This window comes from Sylvia atricapilla, chromosome 10 (genome assembly GCF_009819655.1).
Source record: "Sylvia atricapilla isolate bSylAtr1 chromosome 10, bSylAtr1.pri, whole genome shotgun sequence".
Lineage (NCBI taxonomy): Eukaryota > Metazoa > Chordata > Aves > Passeriformes > Sylviidae > Sylvia > Sylvia atricapilla.
The window spans coordinates 18098905-18117855 of NC_089149.1; the positions used below are offsets into that span (position 1 = coordinate 18098905).

Here is an 18951-nt window from a genome sequence, read left to right on the forward strand (position 1 = left end):
CACAGTTGCCAGGGTTACAGCTGCTGGTGGTTCCTCCAGCTTTTGTGTGTCTGGGGTTTCTCACCGCCCCACCAGCTCCGCTCCTCTGGGGAGGCAGGGGAGGGGGAGGGATGGGGAGCTCACACCAGCACCTCCCAGCCTGAAGGAAAGTCAGCATTCCCTTCAGGGTGTACCCAGTGCACGGGTCTGGGCTCAGGGATGGGGGAGAGAAGAGTTGAGCAGGGAGGTCAATATTGCTGACAAAAATATTACAGTAAAACCCTCCAGCCATTCTCTTGGGTCCTGTCACTGGGGGAGGAGGGAGGTTTTGCTTGAATATCAGGAAAAAGTTCTTCCACAGAGCACTGGGGCACTGAACAGACTCCCCAGGGAATGGGCACAGCCCTGAGGCTGCCAGACCTCCAGCAGCATTTGGACAATGCTCTCAGGGATGCCCAGGGTGGGATTGCTGGGGTGTCTGTGCAGGGCCAGGGGCTGGACTGGATGATCCCTGTGGGTCCCTTCCAGCTCAGAATATTCCACTGACTCAGTGAACCTCAATGGCTGTAAAAGCTCCATGGAAGGAGAGACAGCAATGCCTTTCCTCCATCCCTGGAATCCCCAAGTGAACTCTAAAGAGCCAAGGCATGAATTACCAGTGACAGAGGGCTACAGATTCCCAAGGGAGAGGTCCAATGATGCCAGCACTGGGATGTCCCTGCACTCTCAGCTTTCTCCACTCTGCCACAAGCTCCCTTGCTCTCACCAGCCCAGGAGAGTCTTCTCAAGAGGCGTGTGGTGCCCGAGGACACCAACTCTGTGTGTGCCCAAACGGGGACACAAGCTCCAGCTGAGACAACATTCCAGGCATTAACCTGCCTTAAAGCAGATACACAGAGATAGGTGGGTGGGTGGGTGGGTGGATGGATGGATGGATGGATGGATGATCTGGGCTATCTGCTGGAGACCTGTCTCACACTGCTGGCCATGCAGACGGGGAAGGAGCTGCCAGTTCAAGCTCTTTGCTGTCACTTAACCAAAGCCCAGGCACAGCAGGGCTGTGTGTGTGAAGCCACCTGACCACCAGAGCCAGGAGCAGCCCCTGCCCCAGTCCTCGCTGCTGGTGTGGACCTACTGGAATGCCCCTAAGACTCTGCTGTACTGGGAAAAAATTGCAACCTGAGCATATCTGCCCCAACACCACATCCCACCCCTGCTGCAGCAGTGACTTGGAGATCTCCAGGCCAAGGGCAGTGCTTAAGGAGGCACTAACAACAACTCTCAGGGAAGGAGCACCTAAGGAAAAGCCATTCCCTGCTCCTGCCCAGGCTCTGGGGCTGAACTCAGACTGCCCAGCCAGACTCACCACCCTTCCCCAGCCTGCAGGCAGGCAACACTCAGCTCCTACCTGGCACTTCCTGGACAGCATCGGTTAATGCAGTTCCACCTGGAAAGCAAGGAATTGGGATTGAGTTGCCTTTGTTCTAGTTCCAATTTTAAATAATGTGAACCTTCCTACAATAGGCAGCATTATCACTTAATCCCCACAGCTGAGCCTGAAATGAGCTTACAAACCATGCAGTAGCACTGTGGGAAGAACAATTATTCTAACAAAGGACAGAGAGGGGAAGAAACAACCATGAGCTCCTTGGATTAGATGGAGGGTGAACACAACTGTTGTCAATTCACAATAAATAAATAATAGTTTTATTTTGTTTAAAGCCACCAAAACACAAAACAAACAAACACCAAGAACAAATGCAGCGTGAAGGCATGGTAAAATATTTACAATTATTTCAATGGAAAAAAGGTACCTGCTACAGTCAATAGGTTGTAAAACAAATTCAGATGGAAGCTATTGTTTACCCCTAAATCAGCTCTAATGCACTGGCAAATGTGATTATCAGCATTCTGCGGGAGCGGCAGCATCAGCATTCATTCCAGGTGTGCTCAGTGAAGGCTCTTTTGGCCACAGGTTCATTTGTAATTATTAAAATGCACCTTGTTAGCCGTGCAGTAAGTCCCAAATTTCTGGGCAGCAGCACATGCAGTGTTTGCTTTCATTTATTCTGTGCAATTTCTGCATTATTTTACTGTGCCAATGCCACAGTGCAAATGAGAAACTCCATCTCAAAGGCTCCAAAGGGAAGAGAGCTGAGCACTCCCTGTTACTGGTGACTCGGAGCTGGCACGTCCTTTGTTCCTGGGAAAAGCTTTTCCATCAAGGACAGAGAGCTGGCAGCCACCATGGCTGTTCCCACTGCCAGAGGTGGGAAAGGGACCAGCTCAGTGCCTGGGTGCACACCAGGGGGAAGGCAGAACTGTAGGGAAGGGAAAGACTCGATGTCACCCTAAGGACTCACACCAGTGCGCTGCTGGGCCACCCTGTTATCCAAAATAACAGCAAATACAGAGAAGTGACAGAAAAACAGGGAGAGAAGTCTTGAGAGAGTTTGCAGCATGAGATGTGAGAGACTACAAAGTGGTTTGCGTCAGAAGGGACCTTAAAGCCCATCCAGTGCCACCCCCTGCCACGGGCAGGGACACCCTCCACTATCCCAGGTTGTTCCCAGCCCTGTCCAGCCTGGCCTTGGACACTTCCAGGGATGGAGCAGCCACAGCTTCTCTGGGCACCCTCTGACAGAGCCTCACCTCCCTCACAGGGGAGAGTTTCATCCTAATGTCCCATCTAAATATTCCTCTGGTGGTTTAAAGCCTTTCCTCTTGTCCACCCAGACCCCTAAGCCCTTTTCCTCAGGGCTGCTCTCCATCCTTTCCCCACCCAGCCTGTGTTTGTGCCTGGGGTTGTCGGGATCCAAGTGCAGGACTTTGCACTCGGTCTTGTTGATCTTCACCAGAGGAAGGTAGGATGCCTCATCTCACTTCTCCAAGAGGAGAGCAAGGGCAAATCCAGGAGAGAAATCCTGGAGCAGGTCTGCCTCAGCTGGAACCAGGAGCTTTTGAGGAGAGGAGCACCTGGACACAGCTGCACTGGAAGATTGGCTCTGTCTGTTAAAGGATTTAGCATAGGGAGAGAGAGTCATGGGATCCAAACACCTCCCCCAAAATGCCCTCTTCCATCCCCAGAGAAGAGGGCCGGGTGGAAATCTGATCCTGAGGATTTTTCAATATCAGGTAGGGAGGATGAAGATGTTGGGATGAGGGTCCAGAGTGGTGTACAGAGCACTGCTCAGTGGCCTCACCTCCCAAGGCAGTGGCATCAGCGACGCCACTTATCAGGGCAAGGCAATGGGATTGAGGTGAGCACGGAGCATGTCTGAGCATCCACATTACAAGCAGGGCTTGTAAGGGACAGGATCTGACATTTAATGCCTCTGTTTGCAAAGTGCTTGACATTCACGATAACAGGAGCAGCACAGGCAGGCGGGGAGGGCTCTGGATTCCCAGGAAAATGAGTGAAAACCAGCCTGGCTTTCCCTCTGCACTAGCTGGGAACATCCCTGGGACAGGCAAAGGCAGGGAGCTGTGTGTCTCACACAAACACCTGGAGTACCCTTGGCATGGGCTGCCTGCAGACTCCTGAAAAAGTCACCTCATCCCCTCATGCCTGAGCTTTCCTCCCCAGAAGATGGATTATCCATCCCACTTGCCAGTTCCATGGAAGATTTGCCACATATGTGGAGCACACGCCCAAAGGAGACAGGCTTTGGTCTTATCTGGAGCTCTGAGGAGCCATCACAAGAGAAATAAAGTTCAACACTTGGTCTTCTCTTGGAAAGCTGCAGACTGGATGGAAAGATCTGACGTTAAGGTGTCTCTCCTGACAGCAGTTCAGGGAAATCAGGGTTACAGCTAATGCTTGGCAGTAGCCTTTAAAGCAAGTTTTAATGCAGGGCTCAGGGCTGGAGGTGCCACCACTGGTTTGGGCAGCTGGATCCTCATCAAGAGGTGCCCAGATTGCCTAGACAGGGCTTGGAGCAACTGGGATAGTGGAAGGTTCCCCTGCCCATGGCAGGAGTGGGACTGGATGATCTTTGAGGTCCCTTCCAGCCCAAAGCATTCTATAATCCCTTCTCCAGGACAACTCCCTGTCCCACAGTGGCCTCCAGAGGTTCTCCTGGCGTGGCTGGAGAGTGGCCTGCAAGAGCAGATAGTCCCAGGTTTTACAGGGCAGAGCTGAGCAAAGCTGAGCTCAGTTAGGCTGAGGACAAGACTACTCAGTATTGACACAAAACGGTGATGTCACCACATGTGAACACTTGATTCCACTGTGGTGTTAATGGACTGTCCTGCAGAGACAGGGCCCGTGTGGTGGCAGGGGAGGGGACAGACTCCAAGGTCCTCAGAGCACAGCACAGATCCTGCTCTCTCAGCCATCCATCCAGCCATGTCTTCTCTTAATTACATCAAAATAACCCTCTCCCACCTCATTTTTTATTATTAGAAATGAACAGATTTAAAGCATTTCCCCTCAAATTATGGTTCACCTGAGTAGATAATTAAAAGACTATAAAGGAGATACACTTTTATGTGTAATTACGCCTACTTCTGCTGCTGTATCAGGGCTTCAAAAATATTTGCAAAACAACTCAAAACTTTTATTTTGTCAGTGCAATAATTGCTGCTTGTCAGGGCTATCGGTGCCAGCGTCTGCTCAAACAGGAGCAGCATCTCACAGGCAGCCTTGCTGGGGGGAGGAGGAGTGTGGAGCTGCAAAGTATCCCAGGAAATCTGCTGGCAGAACAGCTGTGCACACCACGCCACGGAGCTGGCACTGAGCTTATCCAGGGAACGGCCCTGAGGAGGAGAAGGATGTTTGTTTGAATTTTGTGGGCAGCCGAGGGTTTGGAGGGAGGATGCTGAGGCTCCTGGCCTGAGCAGTGTAAGGTTTGTTTCCTGTCCATCGTGGTTGTGGAGACCACAGGGACAAATCTCCACACACAGCTGGATGCATCTGGATTGGTTTGGCGCAGTGAAGGCTCAGCACAGCATCAGAACTCCAGGATGATTTGGGTTGGAAGTGACCTTAAAGCTTATCCATTCCTACCCTCTGCCATGGGACACCTTCCACTATTCCAGATTGCTCCAAGCCCTATCCAGCCTGGCCTGGAACACTTCCAGGGATGGAGCAGCCACAGCTTCCCTGGGCAGCCTGTGTGGGGCCTCACCTCCCTCACAGCCAAGAATCTCTTACCAATATCCCACCTAAGCCTCGACCTACCACTCCATGCTCTTGTCCAAAGTCACTCTCCAGCTCTCTTGCCCAGATCTCCCAACCCTATTTCTCTCTTCCCTGCATTCAGGGCTCCTGCAGAGGAGCTGGATCTGTCCCTGTGTGCAGTGGTAGCGGGGTGTTGTGGTTTGAAAACAAACCAAGTGAGAGGCTCTAAGTCAGAAATAAGATTTAATGAGAAGAAAAGGAAAAAATAAAATAAAATAAAATAAATGTGACAATACAAAAAGAAAAAAACCATTGACAGAGTCAGAACACAACCTGATCAGGGTGATGGAAGCAGTCCAGATGAGGTGGTCTTCCTGAAGCAGTGATCTCGTGGAAAGGTCTGGTAGCTCTGGTCCTCTGGGAATCCAGTGGGTGAAGGCTGCCTCTACTGTCCCAAATCCCAGTCTATATCCAGGTGAGAATGCTTGGCTCCTCCCCGTGGGCGGAGCATCTCACAGTGGGATGATGAGTCATACATTAGGTCCTTGATGGCCCATTAAAGAGAGATAACTCTGGAGGGAGTTATTTATGAGTCATGCACAAGGCACTGATGGGCCATTAACTGAAGATGGTGATAAAATACATCCTAAACTACAACCCAGGACATGGGGACAGGTTGGGAATGTTCCCTGCTCCTCGGGAGGCTTCCTCTGCTCCGGGGGATGCAGCCCTGGACACCTCTGCCAGCAGAGAGGAGTCTCAGACACTGGGGAGAGCACAGGTCCCTGCAGCCCCCGGGCACGCCGGGGTGACAGCGCACAGCCTGGCTGGCCGCATTAACGGAGGCTTGGGGTGCCCAGGGGAATTAGCACAGCTCGATGCCACACATCCCAGCACAGTTCACAAACAAATTCTCCCGGCGCTACGGGCAGAGCCGGCCCCACACATCCCGCCCCAGCTGCTCCCCACACCTCCGGCAAGGCTGCCCGGGCTTAGCAGGAGATGGAATCCAGAGGAAAGGGGCCCAAAAAGAGTGTAGGGACCGGCAAAGGAAGCAAACGAGTACAGAGCATGGGAAAAGATGCTGACTCAGCACAACGAGGCCACCTTAAGGGCGCGGGAACGTGGGCAGTGGGCAGGACAAGGAGCCTGGAGGCTCCAGGAGCACTGCAGGGCAGAGAGGTCCAAGAGAGCAGGAAGGTAACTCCTGGGGTCCCTGGTGCGACTTGAGGGGAGAAAAGCTTGTCAAGGAATGTCTGCAGCAGCAAATGGGAAAGAGGATCAGGCAAGGACAGGATGCTCTGCACCCTGGGCAGCTCTCGGTGGGCCCACAGGTAATCTCAGGGATGCTGTTACAGCTATGGAGAGACCTGAGCTTCACACTGGGGAGAACAGGTTCCAGACAATCCACCAGCTTCTCCCCTGACTTATAATCACCGAATCATGGAATAGGCTGTGTCAGAAAGGATCAGAGTGCAACCCCTGGCCCTGCACAGACACCCCAACAATCCCACCCTGGGAGCATTGTCCAAAGGCTCCTGGAGCTCTGGCACCCTTGGGGCTGTGCCCATTCCCTGGGGAGCCTGGGCAGTGCCCAGCACCCTCTGGGGAGGGACCTTTTCCTGATACCCAGCCTGAACATCCCCTGAGTTGTCCTAGGGGAAAACCCCCAGCGGTGGATGAAGCTGCTGAGGTGATTTTGTGCTGCCCCTGATCAGCCTTTGATCAGCCTTGCTGAACAAAACAGGAGCCACGTCAAGAAGCAGCCCCAGCACAATCTCCAGCTGAACAGCAATCTGTGGGCCTGGTTGCTTTCCCAGAGCACACACACCACAGTCCCGTGGAGTGTTGGATGTCCAGTGACATGGGACCCACGTGTTTGCAGAGCCAAGTGACCAGATTGTGAACAGAGAAGGGAAGGTGGGAGGAGGGGGTTGCTGGGATGAAAGCTGAGCAGGGACCACCAGCATGGGGCCAGCACCAGGCTGGATGGACACCCCCTGATCTCCCTGCTGGGACATCCAGGGGATGCCCATGACCACTGCTGGGTGCCAAACACCCCCAAAGTGTAGAACACCAGCTCTCCAGACCTCCCAGGGTGCCAATGTGCTTTGAAGTCCCCGAATTCACACTTGAGCTCGCTCTGTATAAAGAAGATATAATACCCCATCTCCCTCATAAGGGCATGGGGAAATAAATTCATTAGTGTTTATAAGGAGCTAAAAAACTCTGATTAGAGAGCCAGGGAAAGGGCCCACGAGGGAAATGAATAATTCGGTGTGCAGGAAGAGGATGGTAAATAATGCATGGGCTGCCGTGGCACCGGGAGAGGAGCTCCGGGTGTGGCACAGGGAACACCTCCCTTCGCCTGGGGTGGGGAATGCACCTCCCAGCCCTGCCTGGCACTTGAACGAGGGCATGTGGGCAGGACTGCTGAGCGTGCCTGGGTCTTGAGCCAGACAGCACGGATATTTTGGGGTTTTGGGTAACTTCCCATTTCCCCTGTTCTTTCAGAGGGGCACCAGCATGTCCAGTTGGGTCCCCAAGCAGCAGGGACAATCCCCAAAGCTGGGGTGACAGCAGGGACATTTTCCCCAGCCAGGTTAATGCCAGCACCCCAGGGCACCTTACAGCAAAGTATTGCCACTCCTCCAGGGCCAGGTGGGTGTGAGAGGTGTTTCCAAGGGGCTGGTCCTGCAGGAAAGCATCCTGAATCCTCTCCATTGCTGAGGGCAGGGGCAGAGGCACCCAGCTCACAGCACAGCAGCAGCTCAAATGTCCTCCATCCTGCCCAAATCCCAGGAGGTGGGGTTTGCTCAGTCAGCTGGGTGAGGGCGTGTATCTGGGAGCTTCATGGAATCTTGGGGTGGTTTGGTTTGTAAGGGACCTTGAAGCTTATCCACTCCAACCTCCCACTATCCCAGCTTGCTCCAAGCCCTGTCCGACCTGGTTTTGGACTGTCCCAGGGATGGGGCAGCCACAGCTGCTCTGGGCAACCTGTGCCAGGGCCTCACCACCCTCACAGGGAGGAATTCCTTCTCAATATCCCATCTGACCCTGCCCTCTGGCAGTGTGCAGCCATTCCCCCTTGTCAGGTCCCTCCATGCCTTGTCCCCAGTCCCTCTCCAGCTCTCCTGGAGTCCCTTCAAGGCACTGGAAGGGGCTCTGAGGTCTCCTTTGATCCTTCCCTTCTCCAGGTGAACACCCCCAGCTCTCCCAGTCCCAGAGGGGCTCCAGCCCTTGGGAGCATCTCCATGGCTCCTTTGGACTCGTTCCAGCAGCTCCACATCCTTCTTATGCTGGAGGCCCCAGAGCTGGATGCAGCACTGCAGGTGGGGTCTCACCTGAGCAGAGCAGAGGGGTAGAATCCCCTCTCTGGGTGCTGCTAGTGGCTTAGGGCAGCAAAGGGGGTGACTGTGTAGGTTTAATCAAGGTAGTTCCTGAAATCCCACTAAAAACAACTGCATGGAGTAAATCCTGCCCTGTACACATCACCCTGGAGCAGAGGGAGGATGTGGTGTCACTTAGGAGGGGTATGTAGGGTGACCACATAAACAAGAATGAGCCCTTTGCTGACAAGAGGAGGTAACTTTCTTGAGAGCATCCCCCAAAACCTCTCCAGAGGGTCTGGAGGAGATTTCAACACTGCAGCAGCCTCAGACTGGCTCCATCCAAGCCCTACTGGCTCTCCAGCACTGCTGAGCCTGCCTGGCTTGTCCTCCAGGAAAATCCCAGCACTTTTAATAGGCGATGAGGCATCTCAATAATTCCAGCAGATGCTGCCAGTTAATGTGGGTTGGCACAGAACTTCATCATCAGCCCATATTGCTTCAATTACAATTTAGCCTATGGTCCTCTTGGGCTCATCTTTTATTTGTCTTTCACTGCCGAGTGTGGGAGGGAGGGGAGGTGGGGGAGGCCGGGGGATGTGTGACCTCTCCCTCCTTCACTGCCACATCTCTGCACAGCCAGTACATTCCCAGCCATCCTCTTCCCATGGAAAGGGCCATCCTCAGGCCCGAGCTGTTCATCTGGAATAAGAGCAAGTGTCTCTCACCAGACTCCGCACGTGAACCGCCCAGGGAAGACCCTCATTGCACCCCATTGCTGAACGCAGTCCTGGGTCAGTTTTCTCCTTGCAGAGGGATAAAGAAGGATTTATTCCACCACCAGTGCCAGAGTTAGGCTGGCACCACACTGGTGTGCCAGAGCACCGGGTGCACTGGGATTTCTGGGAGCTGCTGCAGGGTAATTGGAGCCAATGCTCTGCTTCCATTTTTCAAACCTGAGAGCCATGAAGGAAAGATTTTTCATTCTGAGGGTTAGGCTCTGTTCTGGCTGTGAGAGTCACCTGTGTCTATATTGAAAGCTCAGGGAGAGTTTCTTTGGAGGCTGTGTGGCCTCGTAAATGACATCTCGCTCACTCCAGCTGGGACACAGGCAGAGATGGTGACTGGTTATCCTGTGGGGAAAATAAAACAATAGCTTGCAAAGCCTGCAACTGTGTAAACCTGCATCAGGGAGTGAGAGTCTGTTGGGGACTGGCTGGCCATATCCAGGCTCTGCTGAGGGGCTTTTGGCTCCCCAGGGTCCTTCAGAGCCCCACAAACCACCACACTGGCAGCAGGGCTCCCCTAGCCTCTGTTAAAAGGCTCTTCCAAGGCAAACTGCTTCGGGAACATCAAGCACTGGCTGTAAATGTGTATTGGTTACTCAAGGGGAAAACCTCAGAGTGACCTGTGTAAAGGATACTACCTCCCAGCACCCCAAATCTCAGAGAATTCAACAAATATGAGCACTCATTTAAACCACACCAGAAGTCCACTAAATCAAGTGTCCACTCAATTAAGGACACACAAACAACTTCACTCTGCCCTCCATCAGCTGCAGCCTATTTGCATCTTGCATATCCAAAGATGGCAGAGACTCTCTGCTTTCATTTGTCAGCATGGACTTGGCAAAAAAAAAAAAAAAAAAAAAAAAAATAAACAACCCAGAACAGTTCTGGTCCTGTTTAAAGTGTGAGGCAAACCTCACTGTGGTGTGTGAGGCTGGGGCAGTGGAGTCCTGCCTGCAGGGACCTGGAGCCATCCCCATCAGCACATGGAACTCAGTCAAAAATCCATATAATAAACACATCACAGCTATAATAGGCCTGGAGAAGCAGGAGAGACTTGGAAATCTCACCAAGAACACCCCATATCAAGACCACCACTGGTGAGAGAGTTAAAGGATGCCAGGGACTGCACAGCTCTGCCAGCCCCACCTACCGCTGAAGCACTGTGCTTGCCTTTCTCCCCATGGCTCACCCCAAAACCCCAGCCATGGGAACCCCCAACCCCACCTCCAGAGCTCCCTCACTAGCAGCTCCCCTTTCTCAACCCCAAATAACCCACTGGCAGCTGTGCATTTTTAATTTACAAAACTTTTAGCCCCCGTTTCAGCCCCTGCTGCCGACTGGAGGATGTTCCCAGTGCCGGCAGGACCAGCTGCTCTCAGCATCACCTGGGTCAGAGAATCATAGAATATCCTGAGGTGGAAGGAGTGATGGAGGATCCTCCACAAGGATCATGGAGTCCAACTCCTGATCCTGCACAGGACCACCCTAAGAGTGTGTGAGACAGAGCTGGATGGGTTGTGGGATTGATGCCAGCAGGAGAAAATGCCCAAGTGCAGCCAACGCACCAGGAAGAATCCATTTTCCAGCCATCATTTACAGTAATCCTTAAGGAAAGCAGGTTCAGGACGAGCATCAACCTTTGCATGGACAGGCTCCAGCAGGGAGCCAGCAGGGACGGCGCTTTGATCCCAGTCAGCGCTTCCAGCGCGGCTTCCCCGAGCGACCGCACACCGGGGCTTTGAACCGCGCGCCGCACCAACACCCGCGCCAGGAAAACTCCTTCTCCCGGCTTCTCTGCTGCCAGCCAGCTCCGATAGGGATCGCCGAGAATAAAGTCACTTCATTTACAAACCGGGGAGCCAAATCTGATAGACATCAACATTCGAGGTAAGTCAAGGAGCGGTGGAGCGCTGCCAGTTCCCCAAATGAATATTCATGGCAAACACTCCCCCAGCTCCGAGCTGAAGAGAAGCCGGCAGCAGGAAGGCTGCCCCTGGGAAGGGGAAGGCGAGGGACCACGCTTATTTCATCCTTTTTATTGAGTGCAATTTTCTCTTTAGTACAATATTCTCTGAAAGATACTGTTACAAACTCCGACAATTTCAACACAATCAACAAACTGGGGAAAGAAGGGGACGGGGAGGGGGAGCAAAAAAAAACTCCAAGGGTTGAAATCTTTTACAGACATCTCACTGGTTATGTACAGGACAGGGTAGGGCTGGTCTGGGACACGCCGTGGCTCGGGGGGACGGGGACCGGGGCGCTGCGGGACCTCCCGGGGCATCCTGTGGTGGGGAGCAGCCCTGGGGCCCCCTCTCCGACGCCTCTGACCCACTGCAGTGCTGCACTCCACGCCCCTGCAAGGCAAGAGGAAGATGAGGAGAGGGTGAGAATAGGCACGTCCAGAGCTCAGAGAGCTCCTTCCCCACCGAGCCCCCAGAGAAACCCAAAGGCTTGGTACAGCGCATACAGCCTCTCGGGAAAAAAAAAAAAAAAAAAAAAAAGAAAAAAAAAAAGAGAAAAAAAAAAGGAGTAAAAAGCAGAGATTAATTAATATGCTGTCAGAAAAGTGATGATTTCACTGAAAGCTCTCCATTTCTCCTCAGGGGGAAAAGGAAGGAATGGAAGAGATGGAATTCTTTGTGAAGCTGAGTTGCTTTAGGGAGCGGAGACTCGACGCGATTTTGGGGGTGGGAGGGTATCCGTGTCCCCCAGCAGCCAAGATGCCTTTCCACCCTCTCCCACTGCAAAATGAGCCCTCCATGGGTGTAAAGCAGGAGCAAACCACCAGGCACCATCAAATCGCTTTTTTCAATGTAAAAAAAAAAAAAAAAAAAAAAAATAATAATAATCTCCATTTTCTCTGTTGCCAGGGGGAAACCAGAAGGTCTGGGAACCAGAGGAGCAGCCCCAGGAGCACCTTCTCCACACCCTATAACCAACAAGTACCACCCAGCAGCAAAATCCCATTATTTAGCCACTTTGGAGAGGCAAAGATGCTTTTAATATACAATTGCACCTTGGAAATATAAAGGCAGCACATTAAATAACAAAGCAATTGACTGCTGGGTCCCTTTGCTGGGCCACAAAAAACCGGGGCTCACTGGCTAATTATTGCCGGGCATCCCTGTGCCTCTCCAAACATACCAATGCTTTCAGAAAGCCACCCCAGCTGTGCCTGACATTTCACTCCTATTAAAATTCATCATTCTCCTGAATGGAAATAATTTTTTTCTTTAGCAAACCCAGGTAGTAATGAAAGTTTTATTTAGTAATGTAGTGTTTGGTGGGAAAAGGGGCAGAGAAAAGGGGAGAGAAACTGAGATTATCTTTTTTAAAAAGGGACTTCAGCTGGGGGAAAAGATATTGCTGGATATTTCTCGGGCGCAGGGGGCCATTTTCGGGTTGGTCTCACAGCTCTCGTTAACGTTAATGGGATCAGAGCAGCAAAACACCTGGAAAAAAAGCTGTAACAGAAACACGACTGCTGTAAAGATGCTGAACTCGCTGCTTGAGCCGGGCGGGTCCGGGGGATGGATGGGTGCCAGTCGAGGTGGGCTGGCGGTGATTTGTATCGGCTCCGGGTTCTGCCACATTAAAGCTGGACGCCAGCGACGGCTCCGGCCGCGGGCGCTGCTCCCGGCTCCGCCACCGCCTTCCCCAGCGGCATTCCCAGCTCTTGGAGCCGCCCGTTCCCAGCCCGCCCGGCAGCAGCAGGGCTGCGGAAGGCTTTGGGGGGTTATTTTCCCCGGGGCACCCGCGCCCTCCCCAGGAATGGTGGCTGCAGCCTTTCTCTTCATCGGGGCAAAAAACCATCCAGGGACAGCTAAAGATGACTTAGGCTGATCCCAAAGGAGGGATCTCAAGAGACACGAGGGACAGGTGACGAACAGCTGCAGGAGGATGGGGGGGCCTGGCGGCAGCCCAGCTCATCCCCGGGTACCCACCCAGGCACCGAGTCACCCCTTCATCCTTCATCCCTCATCCCGCCTCCTCCTCCTCCTCCCGGAGCGCCGGCGTGGGAACCCCTGCGAGGCGGACGGAGGGCTTTGATCTCAGCCTCCCAGCGCTGGCGTGACACAAATAGCAATCGAAAGGCCACGTTTGTGCGATGAGAAGGCGTTCCACGAGGGAAGGAGTTATCGAGCAGCGTGGTTGGAATGCGGGCACCGTGTCAGCCTCAGGGCGCTCTCCCTTTCCGCCCTCATGGCACTCGGCAGAATTGCAAATACTAAAATAATCAAGGATGGGTGGAACTGCAAAAGCAGCTGCTGGGCCCGTGTGATGCCATGGAAAAAGGGGTGGGAACGGGGAAGGATGGAGACAGCTCTGGGAGTGACCCAAAGCCGTCCCTATGTCCTGCAAGCCCCCCTGAGCACCGGCCCATTTCCAAACCCGCTCCAAAAGGAGACACGTCTCACCCCCTTTTCCCTGGGGCCTTCCAGGGCTCCACTCGGCTCCAGGCACCATCAGGGTCATGACCTGGCACTGCCACCCAGGCACTAAACCCAGCCTGAGTCCCTGACCACGGCAGCCTCTGGCTGGCTCCCAAATATTTAGGCTGGGGAATCTGAAGAGTTCAGCCAAAGCACGGTGGGGAACAATAAGTAAACCAACCAATATGTGCATGTTCCACATCTGCCCGTGCATGGAAGCCCCCACAAGGATGGGATGTGAGGCTCACCTGGCTCCTCAGACAACGCTTGCCATGGGCTGCCTCCCCCACTGTCAGTCCTGCTTGGCACTAATTAGCATTGATAATTGCACTGATGGTGACCATAATTTTCCTGCCCTCTCTCCCTACCTTCGCACAAGGGTTCAATTGCCTAATGAGGCCCCTGAGGATAACCAGAAAGGAGCAGGTTCCCCCACCACGATGGCAGCACCTGCACAACATGAGGGGGTGGGATAGAGAAAGGAAAGGCACAGCCCAGCTGCTGGAAGGGGAAAGCTGCCGAGTCTTGTTTACTTGGGGACACAGGGAAAAGTTCACTCCAATTAATTTTTTTAAGTGGATGGGCGTTAATCCCCCTACACTTATCTAGAATTAATGCAGCCTTAAGTAGATTTTTGCCTAATCCACTTCCACATCTGCCCCAAAAGGACACTGTCTGTTTTGGGAAGGAGCAGAGTTCAGCTAATCCACTTAAAATTCACAGGGCTGGTTTGTTCAGATTAACCTCCTCCAGCATTTCCCTCCAGAGACAGGCCAGGAGACCTCAACACCATCCTGGCTCTGCCACTGATGGGGCCACCCCCTCCATCGTTGTGTCACCTGCAATGTCACATCGTTGTGTCACAGCTGTCCATGTGCTGGGGTCTGCAGGGACCCAGAGATGTCCCCAAAAGAGCCCCTACAGCAGAGCAGTGCAGCAGGGTGGGACAGCCAGGGGTGTCAGAGCTGTTTGAACTCCAATGGCCAGAGGAAGGAGGGCAGAATCAGCTGTTTAAATTCCAGCGGCCAGAGGAAGGAGAGCAGAAGCAGCAGCAATGCTTGGACACAGACAGGGAGAAGGGGGGCAGCTATGCCTGGGCTGGAGGGGTGCTCACAGTGCTGGTCTGTGGAGGACAGCCAGCCACAAATGACAGCCCTGGGACACCAACCCAAGCAGCTCTGACAAGCCCAAAAGGTGCAGGTGAAGGCCACCATGGTCACCAAGACAGGTGCACTCCCCTCCCCAGCACTGATCTGCTGCTCTGACTGGAACCAAGAACACCACACTGATTGCCATGGATGCTCACAGTTCCCACCTCACATCTCCTCCTGCCAGGCAAAGCAGAGGAGGCTCTCTCCTGATTGGAGCACCTCCCCTTTCCATGTCAAACTCTGGGAAGGCAACACAGCCCATCAGGGTCCAGTGATGGACATGAGCCAGCAGATCTCCACTGAGACACAGAGACAAACCCTGAGGACATCAAAAATGGGAGAGCACAACCTAACAGCAGCTCTCACACCTCCCAGACAGGCTTCGGAGGAGACTGAGCTCAGCTGGGACAAGGCAGAGCCATTCCCCCATGGCAGGAAGATTGATGATCCAAGATGATCCCAAAGGACCCCTCCAACACCCCCAAAATACGAAAAATATAAAACAAAACAGGAGCAGCAAAGAAATCACTGGTGGGGTGAAACAGCTTGCCATAGGAGTTCCATCAGTGTGGAGTTGGCTTCTCCCTTATCATCACTCAAGAAGTTTCTGGCACTTCCAAAATTCTGAGGGGACTCACTGGGAATGATCCAAGTATTGGCTCACTATCCACCCTGGCAGGATCCTTCACAGAAGAGGCACCACAGCAGACAATGACCTGAACACTAAATCCCTCTGCAGCTCCTCACGCCGTGAGGACATCGGGGCAGCAGGGACAAGCAGTACCTGGATGAGTGCTGGAGCTGGATGTGATTCCCTGGCCGCCAGCCTTCCTGCCAGCAGTTCAAGGAGAAGGGGTCACTTAGGAGCTACAGAACATTCCCGGGCCTGTAAATCCATTCCTCGTCTCAGAAGCTGATTGATCCTTTTTTTTTTAAACTCGAATTCAATGTTTAAGAGTAATGATTTCCAAGTGAACACAGTGTGGCTCAGATATATTGGCAGTTCTTATGGATCAGAGGCAAAAGCCTTATAATTCAAACCTTAACGAAGAGAAACGTGTCTGTCCCCATCTCAGAACAATGGCAAGGGCTGATGATAGAGTAAAAAACCCTTCATAGGCGATGCCAAATGATTTATCCCAGACCATGGGCCAACTGGGATGCTCTCACAGAGATGTCCTTGGGATGCAGGCAAATTTATTGATGAGATTCTGCAACTCAAAACCAACCCAACCCTTCCCTGTCTCTGAATCAAACACTTGGAAAAGCAGAGGAGAAAAGGAGATCCCATGGGACTCAGGCTGATACAAGGGGGACAGGGGGAAGGATAGCCCTGTTTTCTCCTTGGCAAAGGAGCATTAGAGGCACCAAAAGCTGACAGGCTCAGAAATAATGGCTTGAGATCACTCTTATTTAAAAACCGGCTGCCTGCTGTTTTCATCGCAAGCCCTGCTCTGACTTGCAGCAATATTTAAAATTAAATATACATAAGTGCTTTCAAAGAACTGTTAATTTGAAGGTCATTAAATGGCATAAAATACATTCCTTTTTTTTTTTTTTTCTGGAAAGAGGCACATAATTATGCCATTAATACATGCTCTTCTTCTGTGTTCAAGCCTCGGATGTGCAAGGGGTTCGGGTTCACCTTCCCTGGCAGAGGCACCACATCTCCTTTTAATTACTGCTGCTGAAAAGCCTGCTGCCCCTCCATCACACCCAGGGATGGGGCTGTGGAAAAAGCATGGAAAAGCCCCAGGGGAGAACGATGCAGCTGAATTGGAAATGGGGAATTTTGGGGGATGAGGGAAATAATAGTGGGGCTGGAAATGTGAAGCCACTTGGCAACACCCAGTCCAGTTATGAGGATCTTGCCTGCTGATTCTCAAACGAGACCTTAGGCCAAGCTCAGAGCAGGGGTTTGGTAGCCAAAAATCCCTTTTTGATTTAATGCTCTATGCAAAAAGGACAAAGCCAACTCAGACACATACACAAAAAAATACCCTAAAAAGACACAAAAGGGTTGAGGTATTTACAGTTGCCATAGAAATGGAGTGAAGGAGCTGACGACTGCAGAGTGCAAAGTGAAAGGCCAGGATCAGGGGCGAGGCTGAGGTGGGCTCACCCGGGCATGCAGCCACATCCATGCATGGATATTCATGTGGGATGCAGCCAAAGGAGCAAGGCACTGTGACTGAGCTTCACTCATCGGCAGTGGCAGGGGTCAGGATCCAACCCAGTGGGGTTCACCAGCAATGGGCCCCACCCAGCACTTCCACGTGGCACAGGACCATCAGGACCCTGTGTGATGGATGGAGCCCAGCCCAGAGGAAAGGCCTGTGCCTGGTCCTCTTTGGTCCAAAACTCCTTTTTCTTCCCTTTAAACCAAAACTCTGCAGGGAGAAAACAGCTTTTTGAGTCATCCCTTCTCCTCTGTGATCAAAGAAACGAAGTCCAACACAACCAGCGTGGATCAGAAGATGTGAAATTGGAGTGTTCATCTTTAGACCAAGGAAGAGGCTCTTGCCAGAGTAGGAGCAGCAGAACAGCATCAAAGAGGTGCACCCAAGTCAAGGTGAGAGCCTCTTCCTTGGCATCTGACAAAGGAAAAGGAGGAGCAGGTCAAACACAATGCTGCTGCCATGGCCAGGCAGGGATAACACTGTCACTTCCAGACAGAAAGGCTTCACAGATTTTACATGGAAGAAAGGCCTCTAAAGAAACAAAACAGTCCATCAGAAGTCATCTGAATTGTTTATGTTTCTTCTTTAAATAAAAAGCAAAAACAAAACATGGCTATTTTGGACTTTCCCCTTTGTTTTCCACTAACAGACTGATGGCCTTTCATGAAATCTTCTGGTTTGGATGAAACAACTATCATTGAAAGGCAAGAGAACAGGTGGCCTATGGTGACACTCCCTCAAGTATCACCTTGACATTAACTCCCTTGGCCCATGATGCCTCTTCCCTGCAGGGACTTGTCTGAGCCCACCTGCACTCTGCTCAGCCCTGAGCACCACCACTCTGCTGCTGGGCTCTTCACCCTGGAGGGGACACAGCCAGGTCCCAGCACAAGGCCAAGATGCGACGACAGCTGGTTAGGAGTGATGGGATTCCCAGTGATGGGAATCATCTGCTCTGACACAGCTCAGGAGACATCTGATGTTGGACAGCTGGGAAAGGGCAACAGAATGGAAAGGCCACCAGCACTGGCAATGCCCAGGGGCACTGCTGGTGGCCCAGAGACAAGGAGCACAAGGTCTTGGCATCTCTGATAGCACCTGAGCACCCAGACAGTTTGATCCCTCAGGGGTACTTGGTGTGCTGGGTGGGATGGGCAGGAGTAAATGATTCATATTTCATATTCACAATGAAATGGCCTCAAGCTGTGCCAGGGGAGGTTCAAGTTGGACACCAGGAAGAATTTCTTCACTGAAGGAGTGATTAAACATTGGAATGAGCTGCCCAGGGAGGTGGTGGAATGCCCATCCTTCAAGGTGTTCAAGGAACTGTGGACATGGCACTCAGTTCTCTGGAGTGGCTGACACAGTGGGGGGGATAAGTCACAGGCTGGACTCGATGGTCTCAGAGATCCATTCTCACCCTATGACACTGTGGTTCTGTATTAAAGGGTTTACATCAAACCAGGGTTGCCGCGGTGTGCTGGGGCAGGGACAGCACTGAGCAGGCAGCAGCAGCTGCCTCGCAGGTGCTCACAGAACCAGGGACAGCAGCAGGGGAGCCATAAAGGTGCTGTATTGATATTTAGCCTGTGTGGCTGTCACTCGTTCCTTTAAACGCCTTTAGCTTCCTTCTAATAAAAGAGAAATCATAAAAAACCCCACAAAGGACCCTTCAGTGCCAGCGAATACCAATGTGGCGGGGCGGTGCATTAGCATGCGCGGCGTCCACTCCATCTGCATGTTGTGCTGTGTGTGACAACATCCCAGAATACAGATTTGGGCCGCCAGCATCCCGAGAGGTATTAGCAATCGTCTATCAGACAGGAAGAGGAGCAGTCCCTGCTGTTGTAAACAAGGGGTGTTTTTCTCTGCCTCTTTCTCTGGGGGGAGTTCAGTGAATTGAAACAAGCTCATTCCTGCATCTTGTTAGTTCCTGTTCTTCAGCAGAGCATGGGTCATCTTC

At 52.4% G+C, this 18951-nt stretch overlaps 1 protein-coding gene across 1 annotated transcript in view; it reads right to left on the reverse strand.

The window, feature by feature from the left end:
- Positions 1-11241: 11241 nt before the first annotated feature.
- The window catches only part of EPHB1 (EPH receptor B1), a 77823-nt gene continuing 70113 nt past the window's right edge, over positions 11242-18951 (reverse strand). Inside the window, exon 17 of the mRNA XM_066326164.1 lies at positions 11242-11578. The gene's annotated coding sequence lies outside the window, so the exon portion shown is untranslated. The remainder of the gene's footprint in view (positions 11579-18951) is intronic.